Source organism: Macaca nemestrina, chromosome 1 (assembly GCF_043159975.1).
Source record: "Macaca nemestrina isolate mMacNem1 chromosome 1, mMacNem.hap1, whole genome shotgun sequence".
Lineage (NCBI taxonomy): Eukaryota > Metazoa > Chordata > Mammalia > Primates > Cercopithecidae > Macaca > Macaca nemestrina.
In genome coordinates, this window is record NC_092125.1 from 190,235,179 (window position 1) to 190,253,591 (window position 18,413).

Sequence of the window (18,413 nt, forward strand, 5' to 3'; positions counted from 1 at the left end):
AAAAAAAAAAGTCCTCAAACATAGGAGATAATAAGCCACTATGTGTGAATCAACAGAAACAACACACAGCAGAAGCAGACCTGTACCTATGATAGCTACCAGAATTATTAGATGATTTGGCAATGGAACAACAGACCATTGAGAGGGATTAAGCAGAGCTGAAAAGAAACCAAACGGAACTTCTGAAAACTGAAAATAAAATGGGAAAAAAATAGAGGTCAAAAGGGTAGTTTATACACAGGTGGAAAGAAGATAAATCTGGGAAATTGTCCAGAATGCATTAAGAGGAGATGAAGATAGTGAAAATATGAAAGGTTAAGGACATGGAGGAGTGAATGAGAAGATCTCACATAAACCTAACAGGAATTCTAGAAGGAACAGGGGCTGCAATATTCAGGGACTGTGGCTGAGAATTTCAATACTAGATAAAATATGCTAATTCTCAATATCAGATTCGTAAGGACACACTATTCCCAGACAGTATAAATAAGAAGAAATATACATCAGCACACATCTTAGTGAAACTGCAGAACATCAAAGATAAAGAGAAGAGAGAAAAGACAGATTATTATATGAGGAAAATAATTAGACTAAAAGCTGACTTTTCAATAGCCACAGTAGAAGTTAAAAGATGGGAGCATCGGCTGCGCGTGGTGACTCGCGCCTGTAATCCCAACAGTTTGGGACCCCGAGAAGGGCAGATTATCTGAGGTCAGGAGTTTGAGACCAGCCTGGCCAACATGGCGAAACCCTGTCTCTACTAAAAATACAAAAATTAGCCAGGCATGGTGGCGGGCGCCTGTAATCTCAGCTACTCAGGAGGCTGCAACAGGAGAATCACTTGAACCCCGGAGGCAGAGGTTGCGGTGAGCCAAGATCATGCCATTACACTTCAGACTGGGTGACAGAGCAAGACTTCGTCTCAAAAAAAAAAAAAAAAAAAAAAAAAAGAATAAAAGAAAACAAAGCTGTCCAACCAGTGCCAAACTGTGAACTTTCCACCATATCTCAGAATCTGATAGTCCCCAAACTACTTGCCATTTTCTTTTCAGTAACCTTTCTGGAGGGCCTGTTGTTTAGTGAATTTCTCTGTTATTTTAAGCCTTTAAACTGTAAATTCCATCTCTTGCAATAAATTTTTTTCTTTTTTTGCTTTATTTTATTCAAAATTTCAGGTATTTGGCTCCCTTTTTATTGTATGTATATATGTGTGTGTGTGTATATATATAACATATATATATAATTTTAAGACAGGGTCTCACTGCATTGCCCAGGCTGGAGTGCAGTGGTGCAATTTCAGCTCACTGTAGCCTCAACCTCCTGGACTTGAGTGATCCTCCTGCCTCAGTCTCCCAACTACAGGTGCACACCACCATACCCAGCTAATTTGTATGTGTGTGTAGTGTGTGTGTGTGTGTGTGTGTTTTGTAGAGATGGGGTTTCCTCATGTTGCCTAGGCTGGTCTTGAATTGTGGAACTCAAGGATTCACCTGGCTTGACCTCCTAAAGTGCTGGGATTACCAGATAAGCCACCGTGCCCAGCCCCTTTTATGTTACTTTTAAATTTTTCAAATTATCTGTTATAGGGCATTCTTCCAGAAACAAAGGGCAAAATTTAACTGTTGTGATAAACCACAAGGACTCTAATTTTTAATTATGTGTTTAATCATTGTCTCTTTATTTTAAGACTTTTAAAATACAGATATCATTTTTAAAGAAACAAACGAAAAAGAGGGGAGAATACTATCTGCAAAATACTGGAAAAAAGTAATTGTTCAATTGTATGCTCAGCAAAATCTTGTTCAAAAGTGAGTGCAGGCTGGGTGTGGTGGCTCATACCTGTAATTCCAACACATTGGGAGGCCGAGGCGGGAGGATCCCTTGAGGCCAGGAATTCCAGATCAGCCTGGGCTGGTTATGGTGAAACCCTGTCTCTACAAAACACACAAAACTTTTCCAGGTGTGGTAGCACACTCCTGTAATCCCAGTTACTCAGGAGGCTGAGGTGGGAGGATCACTTGAGGCCAGGAATTCCAGATCAGCCTGGGCTGGTTATGGTGAAACCCTGTCTCTACAAAACACACAAAACTTTTCCAGGTGTGGTAGCACACTCCTGTAATCCCAGTTACTCAGGAGGCTGAGGTGGGAGGATCACTTGAGCCCAAGAAGTCAAGGCTGCAGTGAGCCATAATTGTGTCACTGCACTCCAGCCTGAGTGACATAAGGAGACTCTGTCTCTAAAAACAAGAAATAAAAACAAAAGGGAAGACAAAATATAGGCATTTTTCAGGCAAACAAAACCAGAATATGCTGTATTTACTTCCAGTTGACTAAATAAACTGCTAAAGGGTAATCACATGACATACTCATAATTAAGGAAATACAAATTAATGCCACAGTGATACCACTACATACCTACTGGAATGGCTAAAATTTATAAAGACTGACCTTATCAAGTGTTGGTGAGAAAGTGGAGCAACTGAAACTCTCATACACTGCTGATGGAAAATATAAAGTGGTACAAGCACTTTGGAGAACAGTTTGGCATTTTCTTAAAAAGTTAAACATGCATCTACCACATAGTCCAGTCATTACATTCCTTGGTACTTACCTAAGAAAGACGCAAATATCTGTCCACACAGAGACAGGCTAGTGTTTATAGAAGCTTTGTTTGTAATTGCAAAAAACTAGAAACAACCCAAAGTCTATAAACAGGTGACTATATAAATAAATTGTGAATATGCATATGATGTAAATATTATCTGGCAATAAAAAGAAATGAATACTGATACATACAAAAGGATGAACTTCAAAATAATTATGCTAAAAGAAGCCAGACCAAAAAGAGGACATTCTGTATCATTCTATTCACATGAAATGCTAGAATATGCAAATTAATCTTTAGTGATGGAAAAACATCAGTGATTACCTGGGGATGGGGTGGGGTCAGGCAGGGGTGAGAGGGAAATGAGGAAACTTTTGCAGGTGATGGGTATGTTCACTATCTTGATTTTGGTGATGATGATGTGAGAGCTTATCTAATTTAAATACATATAGTTAATTGCACATCAGTTACACTTCAATAAAGCTGTAAAAAAAAAAAAAAAAAAGAGAGAGAAAAGAAAAGAAAAAGAAAAAATTCAGTGCTGTGCTGGAGCCCACAAAATTTGGACATCTCTTTGCATGTGCACATTCAATGATGTTACGCTGATGGCTTGGAATAAGCCATGGTGGGAGTACATTTCCACACCAGAAATTGACTACAATTCAGGCCCTTTCCCCACCCCTGAGCCAGTTTACTCATCACCAGTGAATGTGTATCAGGCATAAGGTAGCATCACAAATTTCATAAGCAGCACCTTAAATGCAAGAAAATAATTGTGAACACACATGAAAAGCATGTGAATAAATCTAAAAATAAAACCACAAAAATTTTGTTGATGTCAAATTTGTGAGGTTAAAGACAACAAGGTAGATCTAACACACAGGACAACGGTAGCACGTATGTCTGAAGTGGGGCAGTTGGAGTTCGTATATCCCCAAATCCTTGGCTTGATTGGGAGGATGATACAGATATTGACTTTAGACATTTTGAGATGAAATATGAATGCTAAACTGGTTTAGAGTAACCATTAAAAGCACACAATTTGAATGCATGCTTTCAAAACTTGTAGAGGAAAAAATGCAATGAGAGAAAAAACATTAATTCAGTCCAAAAGAAGGCCTTGCCCTTCACCTGCAATTCCTCGCATGCTCCCACCACTGATAACGTGGGTGATGATGATGTCACCACATGCCATGGATTACTCACTTCCTTATTCTTCCCCAGCAAGGTTATCACTGTATTCCTCAAATACATGAGCAACGGAATTCCAGAATCCCATTTTGAGGAACTATTTTCTGATTTCACAATTGCTACGTTAGTCTGAGTTCAAATAGGAAACAGATGGCACACTGAAATTACTATAATTCAAGGAGGCTTTTTATGAAGGGGCCATTTATGAAGGTTGGGACAGGGTATAGGGGACTCACAAAGGATAATGTAATCATCCAGAACTAATAACAGCAGAATTACTGACACCCCTAGATGAAGGCAGGGAATGGTTTCTGGAATCCAGAAGGAAATTCCTGTAGAGTGGGCCACGTGGAGAGCAGTGGTGACTTGTGGTCAAAGGATACAGCCAGCCCAGGACCTGTAAGGGAGCTCTCTGGCTGGGGATCTGCACTGACTGAACCCAACACGAGGCCAGGAGGCAAGGACTCCACTGGCATAGACCATGCGGGGGCTCTCCTAGGAAAGGGAAGGGGGAGAAAGGGTGGAGAGTATATATATATATATTTTTTTTTCTAGACAGGGTCTTTCTGTGTTGCCCAGGCTGGAGTGCAGTGGTGTGATCACAGCTCGCTGCAGCGTCAACCTCCCGGGCCCAAGCAATTCTCCCACCTCAGCCTCCAGAGTAGCTGGGACTACAGGCATGTACCACCATGCCCAACTAATTTTAGTGTTTTTCGTAGAGACAGAGTCTCATCATACTGCCTAGGCTAGTGTTGAACTCCTGGGCTCAAGCAATTCACCCACCTTGGTCTCCCAAAGTGCTGGGATTACAAGCGTGAGCCACTGTGCCTGCCAAGAGTATTTTATATCTTTCATATACATATGCATATACATTTATATGATATATATCCATTTGTCTATATCCCCTCATATATTTGTCATATATCATACATATAGTGTATGTTTAAATGAATATGGATTGTTTAAAACAACAACAATAATGTCTTGTGGAGTTTAAAACAAGTAGAAATAACAGGCTGGGCGCAGTGTCTCACCCCTGTAATCCCAGCACTTTGGGAGGCCGAGGTGGATGGATCACTTGAGGTCAGGAGTTTGAGACCAGCCTGGTCAACATGGTGAAACCCCGTCTCTACTAAAAATACAAAAATTAGCCAGGCATGATGGCAGGAACCTATAATCCCAGCCACTCGGAAGGCTGAGGCACAAGAATCCCTTGAACCTGGGAGATGGAGGTTGCGGTGAGCCGAGATCATGCCATTGCACTCCTGCCTAGGCAATGGAGCAAGATTCCATCTCAAAAAAAAAAAAAAAAAAAGAAAAAATAAGTAACATAGATGACAAAAATTACACAAAAGGGAGGAAGAGGAGGATAAATGGAATTAAACTGTTGTAAGTATCTTTCATTGTTTGAGAAGTAATAAAAGTACTAATTTAAGGCAAACTCTAGTGAGCCAAGGAGTTCTATTTTTAAAATATACTTGTTATTTTAGATAGTTTTAGATTTACAGAAACATTGAGAAGATAGTGCAGAGGGCTTTCCTGTGCCCCACATCCAGTTTCCCGTTATTAACATCTCACATTATGATGTATTTGTCACAAGTAATGAATCAATATTGATACATTAGCTAAGGTTCACACTGTATTTACATTTCCCTAATTTTTACCTACTGTCCTTTTTTTTTTTTTTCCCTCCAGAATTTGATCGACGATCTCACATTACATTTACTTGTTATGCCTGCTGAGGCTCCTTGTGGCTGTGACAGTCTCTCAAATGGATATGCATATGACATACACATATACATTCATGTGTCCTTGTTTTTCACAGTTCTGAGCAGCACTGGTTTTGTATTTTGCAGAATGTTCCTCAGCTAGGATTTGTCTGATGTTTGTCTCATAATTAGATTGGGGGGATCTGTTTGGAAGGAAGATAGGACTAGTGGTAAATTGTCATTAGCATCACATCCCATCAAGGGGAACCCACTATCCACACGACCTATCGCTGTCGATGCTGACCTTGATCACCCAGCAGAGGTAGTGTTTGTCAGGTTTCTCCACTGTAAAATTATTTTATTTCACCTTTCAATAGTGTAATCTTTGGAAGGAAGTCACTATGTACACCCCATAATTAAGGAGTGGGGTATTATTCTTTCCCTCCTCTTCAAGGGCAGAGTATCCACATAAATTGTTTGGAATCGTTGTGCAAAAGAGATTTCTCCTCTCCCATTTATTTATATATTTAGTCATTCATTTATAGCAGTCCGGAGTCATGGATATTTATTTTATACTTTGAGTTATAATTCAGTACTATTTTGTTTTATTTTATTTTTATTTTTATTTTTATTTTTTTTTGAGACACAGTCTAGCTCTGTTGCCCAGGCTGGAGTGCAGTGGCCAGATCTCAGCTCACTGCAAGCCCCGCCTCCCGGGTTCATGCCATTCTCCTGCCTCAGCCTCCCGAGTAGCTGGGAGTACAGGCGCCCGCCACCTCGCCCGGCTAATTTTTTTTTGTATTTTAGTAGAGACGGGGTTTCACCGTGTTAGCCAGGATGGTCTCGATCTCCTGAACTCATGATCCGCCCGTCTCGGCCTCCCAAAGTGCTGGGATTACAGGCTTGAGCCACCGCGCCCGGCCAATTCAGTACTATTTTATTTATTATTTTATTTATTTATTTATTTTTTGTTTAAACATTTTCAGTGTTGCCCATTGGGAGCTCTTTCATTTGACTCCTGTGTCCTTTTGGCATACTCTCATCATTTTTTAACACTCCTTTACTTTCTGGAGCTACAATATGATTCAGGGTCCTCCTGTATATTTTCTGTTTCAACTTAAGCCATCCATTTCTCTGAGAAGCCTTGCTTGCTGTTATGAGAATGGCATTAGAACTGGATGCTAGGGGTGTTCTTTGTTCCTAGGCCTTCTCAGCTGACAGAGTAAGGGAAGCTATGTGTGTGCACTAGCCTGTGTACACACACATGTATGTATATGTGTATGTCATATATAAGTATGTATGATGTAGGTCCTATGTATATATGTCCGTATGTGTGATATATAAACATATTTCTAGATGTAATTATCTGTGTCTATATTAAACTAAACATGAGTTCATAGTGATGTAAGGAGATATTTTAATCTCTATAGTAACCGCTTGAAGAATAAGGAAAGAATGTATTAATAAAATTAACAAGGTAATAGAGGAAAAAATAGAGTAACAAAAGTAATTAGTCCTGAAGAAGGCAAGGACAGAGAAATAAAGGAACAAAAACCGGATGAGACAAATAGAAAACAAAGAGCAAGATGATAGATTTAAATGTAAAGAAAAATAAACAGTATCAGGAAAAGTTTAGGGAAACGTTCACCACGCCAAATCCACTCTCCACTCTTCTTCCCCCTGCGCCTTCCTAGGAGAGCCCCCGCATGGACTATGCCAGCGGAGTCCTTGCCTCCTGGCTTCGTGTTGGGTTCAGCCAATGCAGATCCCCAGCCAGAGAGCTCCCTTACAGGTCCTGGGCTGGGCTGGCTGTATCCTTTGACCACAAGTCACCACTGCTCTCCACGTGGCCCACTCTACAGGGATTTCCTTCTGGATTCCAGAAACCATTCCCTGCCTTCATCCCTTCAGGCCTAGTGGGGGGTCAGTAATTCTGCTGTTATTAGTTCTGGATGACCACGTTATCCTTTGTGAGTCCCCTATACCCTGTCCCAACCTTCATAAATGGCCCCTTCATAAAAAGCCTCCTTGAATTATAGTAATTTCAGTGTGCCATCTGTTTCCTATTTGAACTCAGACTGACATAGCAATTGTGAAATCAGAAAATAGTTCCTCAAAATGGGATTCTGGAATTCCGTTGCTCATGTATTTGAGGAACACAGCGATAACCTTGCTGGGGAAGAATAAGGAAGTGAGTAATCCATGGCATGTGGTGACATCATCATCACCCACATTATCAATGGTGGAAGCATGGGAGGAATTGCAGGTGATGGGCAAGGCGTTAAGAGATCAAGTGGCGCTGGCACTTAATTGCTATGGCAACAACGGTGATTAAAAAATAGTAGAACCAACTGGATTCTTTTACTATCCTAAGAAGTTTATATAGGGAAAAAGAGAAAATCAAAGCTATGGAAATACAATTAAAAAGACGCGTGGAAAACCAGAATGCCTCTATGGTGGCACTGAGGGGTTCCTTATTTCTAGTAATTGAAGGGTAAATATGGCTAAGAACTAAGCCTAGGATCTGACTGTTAAAGTTGTAGATTTGCAGCAGCAATTAAATGCGTAACACGGCCAAGTCTCTTATGCCAAGGCAAAGTTCTCGGGGAGGAGTGGGACTGTCAGATACAGGAAGGGGATACAGGATGCCCGAAAGGCAGGCCTGATGGGGCTGAGACTTTTGAACCTCTGTTGTCCTCTGAACCTTTTATTCTGGCTGAAGGAGCTCTCTCTCCTCAGCATAAAAGCCTTACAATCATTGTTCCCAGGGCAGTTGCCCGATAAGCTAATGCTAATTCTCCTTAGGGCCCCTCCCTTATCTCTTATTACCTTCAGGCCCATAACAAAGTACAAGGCCTGCTCCAGAAAAAGCGAGCTGTGTTCTTAAAGACATGCAAAACCTTGCCGAGGTGGACAGTCAGGATAGTCAAGGGAAAGGTCAGGGAGTGGACTGGGAGGATGGTAGACCGCTGATTCTCTAGGTGTGGTCCCTGGACCGACAGCATCAGCATCATCTGAGAACTTGTTAGAAATGCAAATTCTCAGGCCTAACCTCAGATCTACAGTATCAGAAACTGTAGGGGTGAGACCCAGAAATCTGTGTTTTAATAAGCTCTCCAGGTGATTCTGATTCGCACTAAAGTTTGAGACCTCCCCACTCCCTGACATAATAGATCCGTTAGATTCCCATGTTCCTGAGTCTTCAGACGCCTTGCTCTACAGCATTGCTACTCAGAGCTGTTGTCCCAGATCAGAGGCATCAGCATCACCTGCATCAGAAAATGCAGAACCTTCGACCCCACCCGAGACTTACCAAGCCAGATTCTGCATTTTAAAAGATGCTCAGGTGCTGTGCATGCGCATTGAAGTCAGAGAGGCCTGTTCCACAGCGATGGCTCTCCAACTTTGGCGTGGCTCAGAATCACCGCACTGCGAGCAGCACTGTGCTCTGCAAACCTGCTCACTTCTCCCTCACCACGGCCCCCGAGAAGGTCTGAAGGACGCTTCCCTCACTAAGGTATTCAGAAGTCCTTGAAGAGCTCTGTGGTGACTGTCATCTATAGGCTGGAGATGAGAGTTGGGGACAATGCAAAGGAATTGAGTTCCTTGATCTTAAAGAGAATAAAGGGACCCCACAGTAGATGAGGCAAGGTGACCATGCTTGCTGGTCAGAGAGGAGGTAGCCGCCTGCAAACCACAGAGGCAGAGTGGCCATCAGAGTGCTGTGATCTGTAGGGAATTGTGGCGCAGCTCTCTAGAAATGAAATACTTGGGCAGCCTGTGAAGGTGCTGCCTGACAAATACAGGTGAAACATTCTAGGTTTCTGGGTAGAAACTGGAGGAGGATTCTCAGCCTTTTACCCAATTCCTAGACCTAAGTCAGTTCATAAACTTGGAGACCCTCAATGGAGGAGGGTCCCTGCAATGTGGTCACGAATGTATATTATGTGTCTTCTCCAAAGCCTTCCTCAGAACGGCCTGCAGCCATTTACCAGGGAAATACCAGCTATACACGAGTGAGAAGGAAATATACTAGATCTTCCCAAGGTTAATAGATATTAGCCCTGAACTCACTCTGATCCCCAGAACCCTGAAGTGCCATCATCATTCACTAGTGAGATTTGGAACTTATGAAAATCAGGTGATATATGGAATCCTAGCCCATACATCCTAGTCTGTCTAACATGGTGTCCACAGGATCAGGTATTCATCCTATGTTTTCCCCTGACTCCTAGAATGTGTAGAGAAAAGGGAGATACGTAATAACTGGCAGAATGATTAGATGGGTTCTTTGACCAATGAAATGAAGGCTTTTGTAGTGAAAAGGAGGGCAAAGTGGAAGCTTCTGTTGGTGGAGATCCCTCCAATGCTCACTTCCATGCCTACCACACCAAGAAAGTCAAAAATGATACTTCAACCTGGGGGAAACCACAGTGATTAATGCTACCACCAGAAACTTGAGATATGCAAACGTGACAATTCCCAGGACATCCCCATTTAACTTACTTATCTGGCTAGTGCAAAAGCCAGACGGGGCATGGAGAAAGAGATCTTTGTACATTTATTCACATAGTGATGTCAGTCACAGATGCAGCACTAAATGTGAAATATTTACTGTGGCAATTCCACACAGCCCATAACACCTGGCATTCAGCTTCTGACCTAGAAAACATTTTTTCCCCCGAGGAAAATCTGAAGCAGTTTGCATTTACATAGCGGGGCAAATAGTATACCTCTGCTATCTTACACCAGGACAGTATCAAGTTTCCTTTTCTCTGTCATAATATTGTGTGATGGGAACTTGATCATCTTGATACCCTACAGGATGTCATTCTGGTCCATGACATTGATGGAATTATGTTAACTGGACCTGGTGAGTAGGAAGCATCAAGCACTCTAGATGCCTTTGTAAGACATATGTGTGCCTGAGGCCAAGAGGCATATTATGTAAGTGAAGTTTCTAGAGGGTCATTGGTCTAGGTAATCCTTCTCTAAAGTGGGAGACAAGTTGCTTGCCCTTGAATTTCACAACACAATGATGGAGACACATTTGGTTTGGAGGAAGCCGACCTTGGACTCCTCCATCGTGAAAGGAATAGAGTTTTTCTTTCATGCAGTAAACACGTATTCTGGGTACACATTTGTCTTCTCTGCCTGAAGTGCTTCTTCCCGCATCACTTGTAGACTTATGGAATGCCTTATTCTTCATCACAGAATCAAATACAACGTCATCTCTGATAAGGAGACCCATTTTACAGCATAGGAAGTACGGCAGTGGGCTCCCGCCCATAAAATTCTCTGGTATTATGATGTGACTTATCACTTTGATGGCAGTGGCAGCCTGTCTGGAGTGGCTGCTATCATCATGCTGGCTGTGGCAGGGAGGTGCAGCCAGGGCTGCACACTCCACAGAGCCAGCAGGAGCTGAGGACAAGTGGGAGCCCTGCTCTTTCTGCATTGGTGGGGCACGAGCTCCCTGGGTGGTGCAGCTGCAGCTGCCCAAGTTGTGGCTGCGGACTCGGGCCTTTCACTCCACAGAGCAGGAAGAAGCCCCACCCTTCCAGGTACAGTTACAACTGCCCAAGTCATGACTGTGGACCCAGACATCCCTGTGCTCTTGGGGGGTCCAGGAGCAGGCAGAAGCCTCACCTATCTGGGTGTAGCTGCAACCGCCCAAGCCACAGCTGTGGACCCAGGCATCTGGGCACTCTCAGGGGCCTGGGAGCGTCCCCCTTCCCCCTGCAGGCTCAGAGGTGTCTGCTCCCACTGCTGGCCTCTTCCCACTCCCATGCCTGCTCCGATCTCAGAGTAAGGTTGGGGCCAAGGCTGAGTGCTGACGTAGCCTGGCTGGGCGTGAGAACGCTTGGGGCAGTGCTAACATGCCAGCCCCCTGTCGCCTTGGCCCCTTCCAGACTTTGGGCACTAATCAGTACAGGAGGGAAGCCAAGGGGAAGTTGAGGGCATCTTGGCACAGGCCTGCTCCTTGGCACAAACAGCCTGGGCACCATCAACAGCAGCAGGAGGCAGACAAGCTCCTGCACAGAAGGGAATGGGTCTGTGGTGAGGCTCCACCTTCAGGCCAGGGAGGGCCTGAAAGCTGGGGGTGGGACTGCCAGTCTGAACTTGTGGTGCCTTTTCTGGGGCCACCCATGGACTAACCAGTCCACACTTTGGCCTCTCTGAGGCCCATAAAAGCCCCAGGCTTAGCCATAGCTGAACAGATGTCTGGATGACCATCTGTAGAGAGAAGCTTCCCACTCCAGGGCCTCCTCTGAGCTATTCTGTCACTCCATACAGCTCCTCTTTGCCTTGCTCATCCTGCACTTGTCCGCATACCTCATTCTTCCTGGATGCAGGACCTGCCAAATGGCGGAGCTGAAAGAGCTGTAACACAAACACGGCTGAAACACACCCGTTGCTCACCACATTGTGGGAGAAGAGGAAAGAAGAGCTGTGGCCCTTTGGAGATCCCAGACCTGGGAGCTCCCCGAGCCAGGGCTGTGACTCCCTCTTTGAGGCTCTGAAGTTCCTGGAGTCTCCAAGCTTCCAGGTGCCACCATGCTCTCTGGTGCCAGCCATAGAAGCTGCTTGTGGTGCACTTGGTCCAGCTGCAGCCTTTCTGAGCCAGCACCTGTGCTGACACCTGGAGCTGCCCACCCCACTGCAGCAGCCAGCATGCTTGCCTGTAAGCAATGGCCAGACCCCATGCTTGCTCACTCACATACCCCTTACTACTCCACGCCTGGCTTGCCCTTGGCAGGCATGGCGTCCAGGTCAGTGGCATGAGCTGAGTGCAGCCTGCCAGGTTGAGTGGGAGGAATGAGCCCAGTGGGCCCAAGCAACACTCGGGCAAAGGCATTACTTGCCACAGAGGCTTCCAGCCAGAAATGCAACACCCAGGGATCCTGCAACAACTTGGAAGCAAGTAGCTTGAGAGAATGGTGAAACAGATTACTAAAGGTTCATTACAGTGCCTGCTGGAAGGCAACACCCTCCAATGTTGGGGTGCTCTCTCATAGGATACAGTGTGTGCTTTCAATCAGAAGTCAATATATGGTGCCTATAGCCAGGCTGCATAGGTGTAAGAACAAAGGGATAGTGGTGGGAGTGGTCCCTCTCACTATCATACCTAATAATCCATTTAAAGACTTAAAGACTATCCTTGCAATCTTAGGCTCCGTAGATCTGAAGGTCCTAGTGTTCAAAGTGGTAATTCTTCTACCAGGAAAAATGACCGTTGTTCCAGTGAACAGACAAATAAGAAGCCCTCTTTCTTCACTGGGGCAATTGGTCCTGATTCCCAGAGGATAATTTTGTTGCTGGTATATGGTAGAGCCAGAAGAATGATGTTCAGAGAACCTCTTAGTCCTCTCTTGCTCTAAAGTCCTGGTCAGTGGAAAACTGTGACAACCCAACAATGTCAAGACCATCAAAGATTCAGATCCTACAAGAAAGAATGTTAAGAATGTTACGGTCACTTCACTAGGTAAAGACACCCATCCACCTGAGGTGCTGCATGAGGACAAAGGGAACCTGGATCGAGTGATGGAAGAAGGCAGAAGTGATTAGCAGTTTAGGCCCCATTCCCAGCTATGGAAATGGGGACTATAAAAACTGGTTTTATGTTCGCTTACTGTTTGCTCCCTGTATTAGCTGCTTCTGCTGCTGCCGCTTTCTTCTTCTTCTTCTTCTTCTTCTTCTTCTTCTTCTTCTTCTTCTTCTTCTTCTTCTTCTTCTTCTTCTTCTTCTTCTTCTTCTTCTTCTCCTTCTTCTCCTTCTTCTCCTTCTTCTCCTTCTTCTCCTTCTTCTCCTTCTTCTCCTTCTTCTCCTTCTTCTCCTTCTTCTCCTCCTTCTTCTTCTTCTTCTTCTTCTTCTTCTTCTTCTTCTTCTTCTTTTTTTCTTTTTAGAAAGAGTCTCACTCTGTCACCCAGGCTGGAATGCAGTGGTGCAATCTTGGCTCACTGCAGCCTCAACCTGTCAGGCTCAAGTGATCTTCCCACCTCAGCCTCCCAAGTAGCTGGAACTAGAGGTGTGTGCCCCACCACACCCAGCTAATGTTTTTTCTTTTTGTAGAGATGGGGTTTCACTACGTTGCTCAGGCTGGTCTTGAACTCCTGGGTTCAAGAACTCCTTCTGTGTCGGCCTCCCAAAGTGCTGGGGGATTACAGGCATAAACCATTGCTCCCGGCCTCCTGTATTAGTTTTCAGGGTTATACAACAAATTATCACAAGTTAGGCTGCTTAAAGCCACACCCATTTATTAGTCCACAGTTTTGTACATCAGAAGTCTAGGCCTGGTGTACATGGCTGGATTCTCTGCTCAGGGTCTCACAGGAGTAAAATCCAGGTACTGCATGGGCTGCCTTCTCATCTGGAGCTCAGGGTCCTTCTCCAAGCTCACACCGTTGAGGCAGAATTCAGTTCCTGTGACTAGAGAACTGAGGCTCCATTTCCTTGCTGGCTGTCAGCCGGGGGCTGCTCTTAGCTCACTGAAACCACCCACACTTCTTGCCACAAAGCCCTCTCCATCTTCAAGGCCACCAATGGAGGGTTTTTCATGTATCACACTTCAAATCTCTTTCACCAGGAAGAGCCCAGTTCCTTTTAAAGGCTCACCCAATTAGGTCAGATTTACCTAAGATAACCTCCCTTTTCTAACTGATTTGGGAACTCAATTGCCTCTGCAAACTCCCATCACAGCAGCCCCTTGATTTGTGTTTGATTGAATAACTGGGAGAAGGTGTGTGGCACTTCAGGGTGCAGGAATTTGGAGAGGCTGTCTCTGAATTCTGCCTACCACACCACGCCTCACTTTTACCCAATTCCTTATTTGAAGAACACCAGTGGAAGTCATGCTTTAGGTTTCAGGGGGAATTATGCCAGATTGAGTTTGCCTCTTGGTAAAACAGTAGCCAATGGGACTTTGTGCATTCCCTTTGATGAGGACACGAATTTTTCACCCATATCAAAGATAAAAGTGTATACTGAGGGAAGAAAGAGAACTGTGCCAGATATATTCTATTTATGCCCCCAGATCTCTTTCCTCTTCTCTCTCTGCCCAAGTAGATGGACCTGTGTTGATTACATCAATGGCTTCCCTTGCCCTTTGACTCTGTTTGCTTTATCAAGCAGGGAGGTCTAGCAGGAGATTAGGGGGAGAAAAGAGAGTAAGGTCAGGTTATTTATTTCTTGGGCTTCCTCCCTGTAGGCTTGCCTTGGCTACCTGTCTCCCACAGCTGGGGGCTTCTGCTCCTCTGAGGGCAATTATGACTCTCTCCTCCTGGATTCCAGTAACTCCTGTGCCCCTCATCACCCTTGTAGGCCTCAGAGGCCCTAGGTTGCTGCAGTACCCCCTGTATCTCCTCTAGATTTTGCCTACACCTTCATAAATAGTCCTGTTATTAAATCTCCTGAATTATCCTAATTTGAGCGTACCATCTGTTTTTTGTTTGGACTCTGACTGATTCAAGAACCTATTAAGAGATAGACACAGGAATGTGGCAGATGGAAATACAAATATTACTTTTATTACCATCAAAACTGATACTGGACAATATGGCTTAGGTCTGCTAGGCAGACAGGTTTGCTAATATTTCACTCCTGAGGTCAACTGCAAGGGCCGGCTCCCGTAAAACTTAGGGGCAGGCATGGAGGCAGAACAGGGTGCATGCTTTTTCACAGAGGGGAGGGAGGATGTGGCTGAGCTGAGCGTTTCGACTTCTTCTTCTGCCAAAGTTACCCACCAGTTGAGTCACTTCCCATCCCCAGGGTAAGACTGGGAAGGTGGGGCAAGAGGCCAGGAGCCTTATTCTCAAAGGCTCCTTCCACAAAGGAACAGAGTCCCGAGAGTGCCAATATTTTGAATAGTGAATGACACTTTAAATAAAATCGAAAGATAAGCAAAAACAACTAAACGTTTAATATTCAGAGTTTTTTTTTTTTTTTTTTTTTTTTTTTTTTTGAGACGGAGTCTCGCTCTGCCGCCCAGGCTGGAGTGCAGTGGCCGGATCTCAGCTCACTGCAGGCTCCGCCTCCCGGGTTCACGCAATTCTCCTGCCTCAGCCTCCCCAGAGTTTTTATAAAGGACTCCTCTAAACTGATTAATTAAACACTGAGAATACAACTGATAGCCAAGCAGAGTGGCTCACGTCTGTAATCACAGCACTTCGAGAGGTTGAGGTGGGAGGATCACTTGAGGCCAGTGGTTTGAGACTAGCCTGGGCAAAAATAGCAAGACCCATCTCTACAAAAAAATATAAAAATTAGCTGGTGCGCTCCTGTAATCTCAGCCACTTCGGAAGCTGAGTAGGGAGGATTGCTTGAGTCCAGGAGTTCAAGGTTACAGTTGTGCCACTGCACTCCAGCTTGGGCTACAGAGCGAAATCTTATCTCAAAAAAAAAAAAAAAAAGAGAAGGGGGACGAAGATTTCAAATAAGCAACTCACAGAATTTTTATTTTTTTATTATTATTATTTTTATTTATTTTATTTTATTTTTTGAGACGGAGTCTCGCTGTGTCGCCCAGGCTGGGGTGCAGTGGCACGATCTCGGCTCACTGCAAGCTCCGCCTCCCGGGTTCATGCCATTCTCCTGCCTCAGCCTCCGAGTAGCTGGGACTACAGGCGCCCGCCACCACGCCCGGCTAGTTTTTTGTATTTTTAGTAGAGACGGGGTTTCACCATGTTAGCCAGGGATGGTCTCGATCTCCTGACCTTGTGATCCACCCGCCTCGGCCTCCCAAAGTGCTGGGATTACAGGCTTGAGCCACCGCGCCCGGCCAGAATTTTTATTATTATTACTCCTGAGGTTGAACATCTATCCAGATACTAATGGCCAATAAATATCTGGAGAGATGTTCAACCTCAGGACTAGTTGAGGACTTGATTCTTACAAACGTTTTTTCCCCTTCAGGTTGGTAAACATTTTGAAGACTGACATTATCCAGTGTTGATGAAGACACGGGGAAACAGACACTCTTAGGGGCTGTTTAGTAGGAATATAAGTTGATAAAACTGAAGGACAATTTGGCAGTGAATTTGAACCTTAAATGTGCATATCTTTTGACCCAGAAAGTCCACTTATGGAGACCTAAGCTGGAGAAATATGCATATTTGTATGCCACAAGAAAGCATATACAAGGATGTGTATTGCTTGTTATAGTAAAGATTTGGAAACAATATTGTTACCTATCAGTAGGGAAACAATAAAAACATATCTTTAATATAAACACAGTTAAAAGACTGGCTAAAGGGAGAGAGCACAATAAGGTAAATTGATTTTATTTTTTTATTTTTGAGATGGAGTCTTGCTCTGTCATCCAGGCTGGAATACAGTGGCACAATCTCAGCTCACTGCAACCTCTGCCTCTCAGGTTCAAGTGATTCTCCTGCCTCAGCCTCCCAAGTAGCTGGGACTACAGGCGCATGCCACCACGCCTGGCTAATTTTTGTATTTTTAGTAAAGACGGAGTTTCACCATGTTGGCCAGGCTGGTCTCAAACTCCTGATCTCAGATAATCTACCCGCCTTGGCCTTCCAAAGTGCTGGGATTACAGGCATGAGCCACTGCGCCTGGCCTGATTTTATTTTTTTAAGGGAAGACTTCCTATATATATTGCTAAGGGGAAAAACCAAGTTGTAAAAAATACATACATAACACCATGGGTAAAATTCATGAGTGTAAACATTAAACGAGGGAAGGATAGGATTGTGTAGTCAGGGTTACTGAGATTTTTTCCAAATTACAAACTTAATGTAAAAAACTGTTTACACCTGTACCCTTTGAGTTATACAAATGCTGGTTGTATTTAAGTTTGCATGTGGTTGAGTGTGCCGTTAGTTACCATTCCATAAGTTGAGACTGCCAAGGGCCTTTGTGTGTTACCAACAGGATGCAAATGTAAGGGAGGGGCCCAGAAAGCTTTCTGGATGAGATCCAGAATATTACCACCCAGGAATAGAATATAAACTAAAGATACAGGGCCGGTGATAGGAACTTCCTTTTAAAGACAAAAATGTATAACATGGAACAGCAAATATTATAATATTCTTCTAAGAATATAGATGATAGCTCATGCAAGCACAAATTTTCTAAAGTGACTCAATGCTGTTTTGTATAATGCTATTATTATTCAATGTACTGTGTGTGAGATGATTCTGTTTAAATCTACTGAAATTTTAGTTACAGAGTTCTAACGTAGATGTACCATGGATATTCCCGTATGAATGCTTGGATATAATAGAAAACTATGAAAGAAAAATTTTACCCAAGATTTAGTTTCCTTTTTGACATTGTTACAAGCTGTCATGAATCCATATAATATGGACTATTACTGGTAAAATTGAGTAAAGTAGGAAAGAAAAATCCCGAAGCTTCAGAAATGCAGGCTCAATGGCTCAAAAAATAATAATAATAATAGAGTGACACTTGAATGTTGATATTCCTAAATCTAGACAGCTATAACTGAACACATGGTTGGGTGTGAAAATGTATAACATGATATATGGAATCCGATTTGAGCAGACTGTAGGAAAGTAGTAGAAAGATTAGTAGCTCAAACAAGAAAGTTGAATAGAAATGAGGATGCTCTTGTTTAGAACAAGATAGGAAAGAGTTTAAAGAAGACTGGATGAAATAAAACACATTAGTATAATGTGTGAAAGACAAAGATTGCTCTTAGACACTGAAGTCCCTAATTCTCTGTCCCAACCTCCACTGTAGGTTATATGAAATTATATAAATTCATAAATGGATATAAATACATAGCCCCAAAGCCCCAGATTTTGGGTCTTTACATTTCTTTTTACCGAGAGATCCAAGTATTTCCTGCAATGTGCACAACGCTAGATCTTTGGATGGGAAAAGCGAGTTAGTTCTGGGTTATCTTGATTTTGGAAACAGTTAAGATG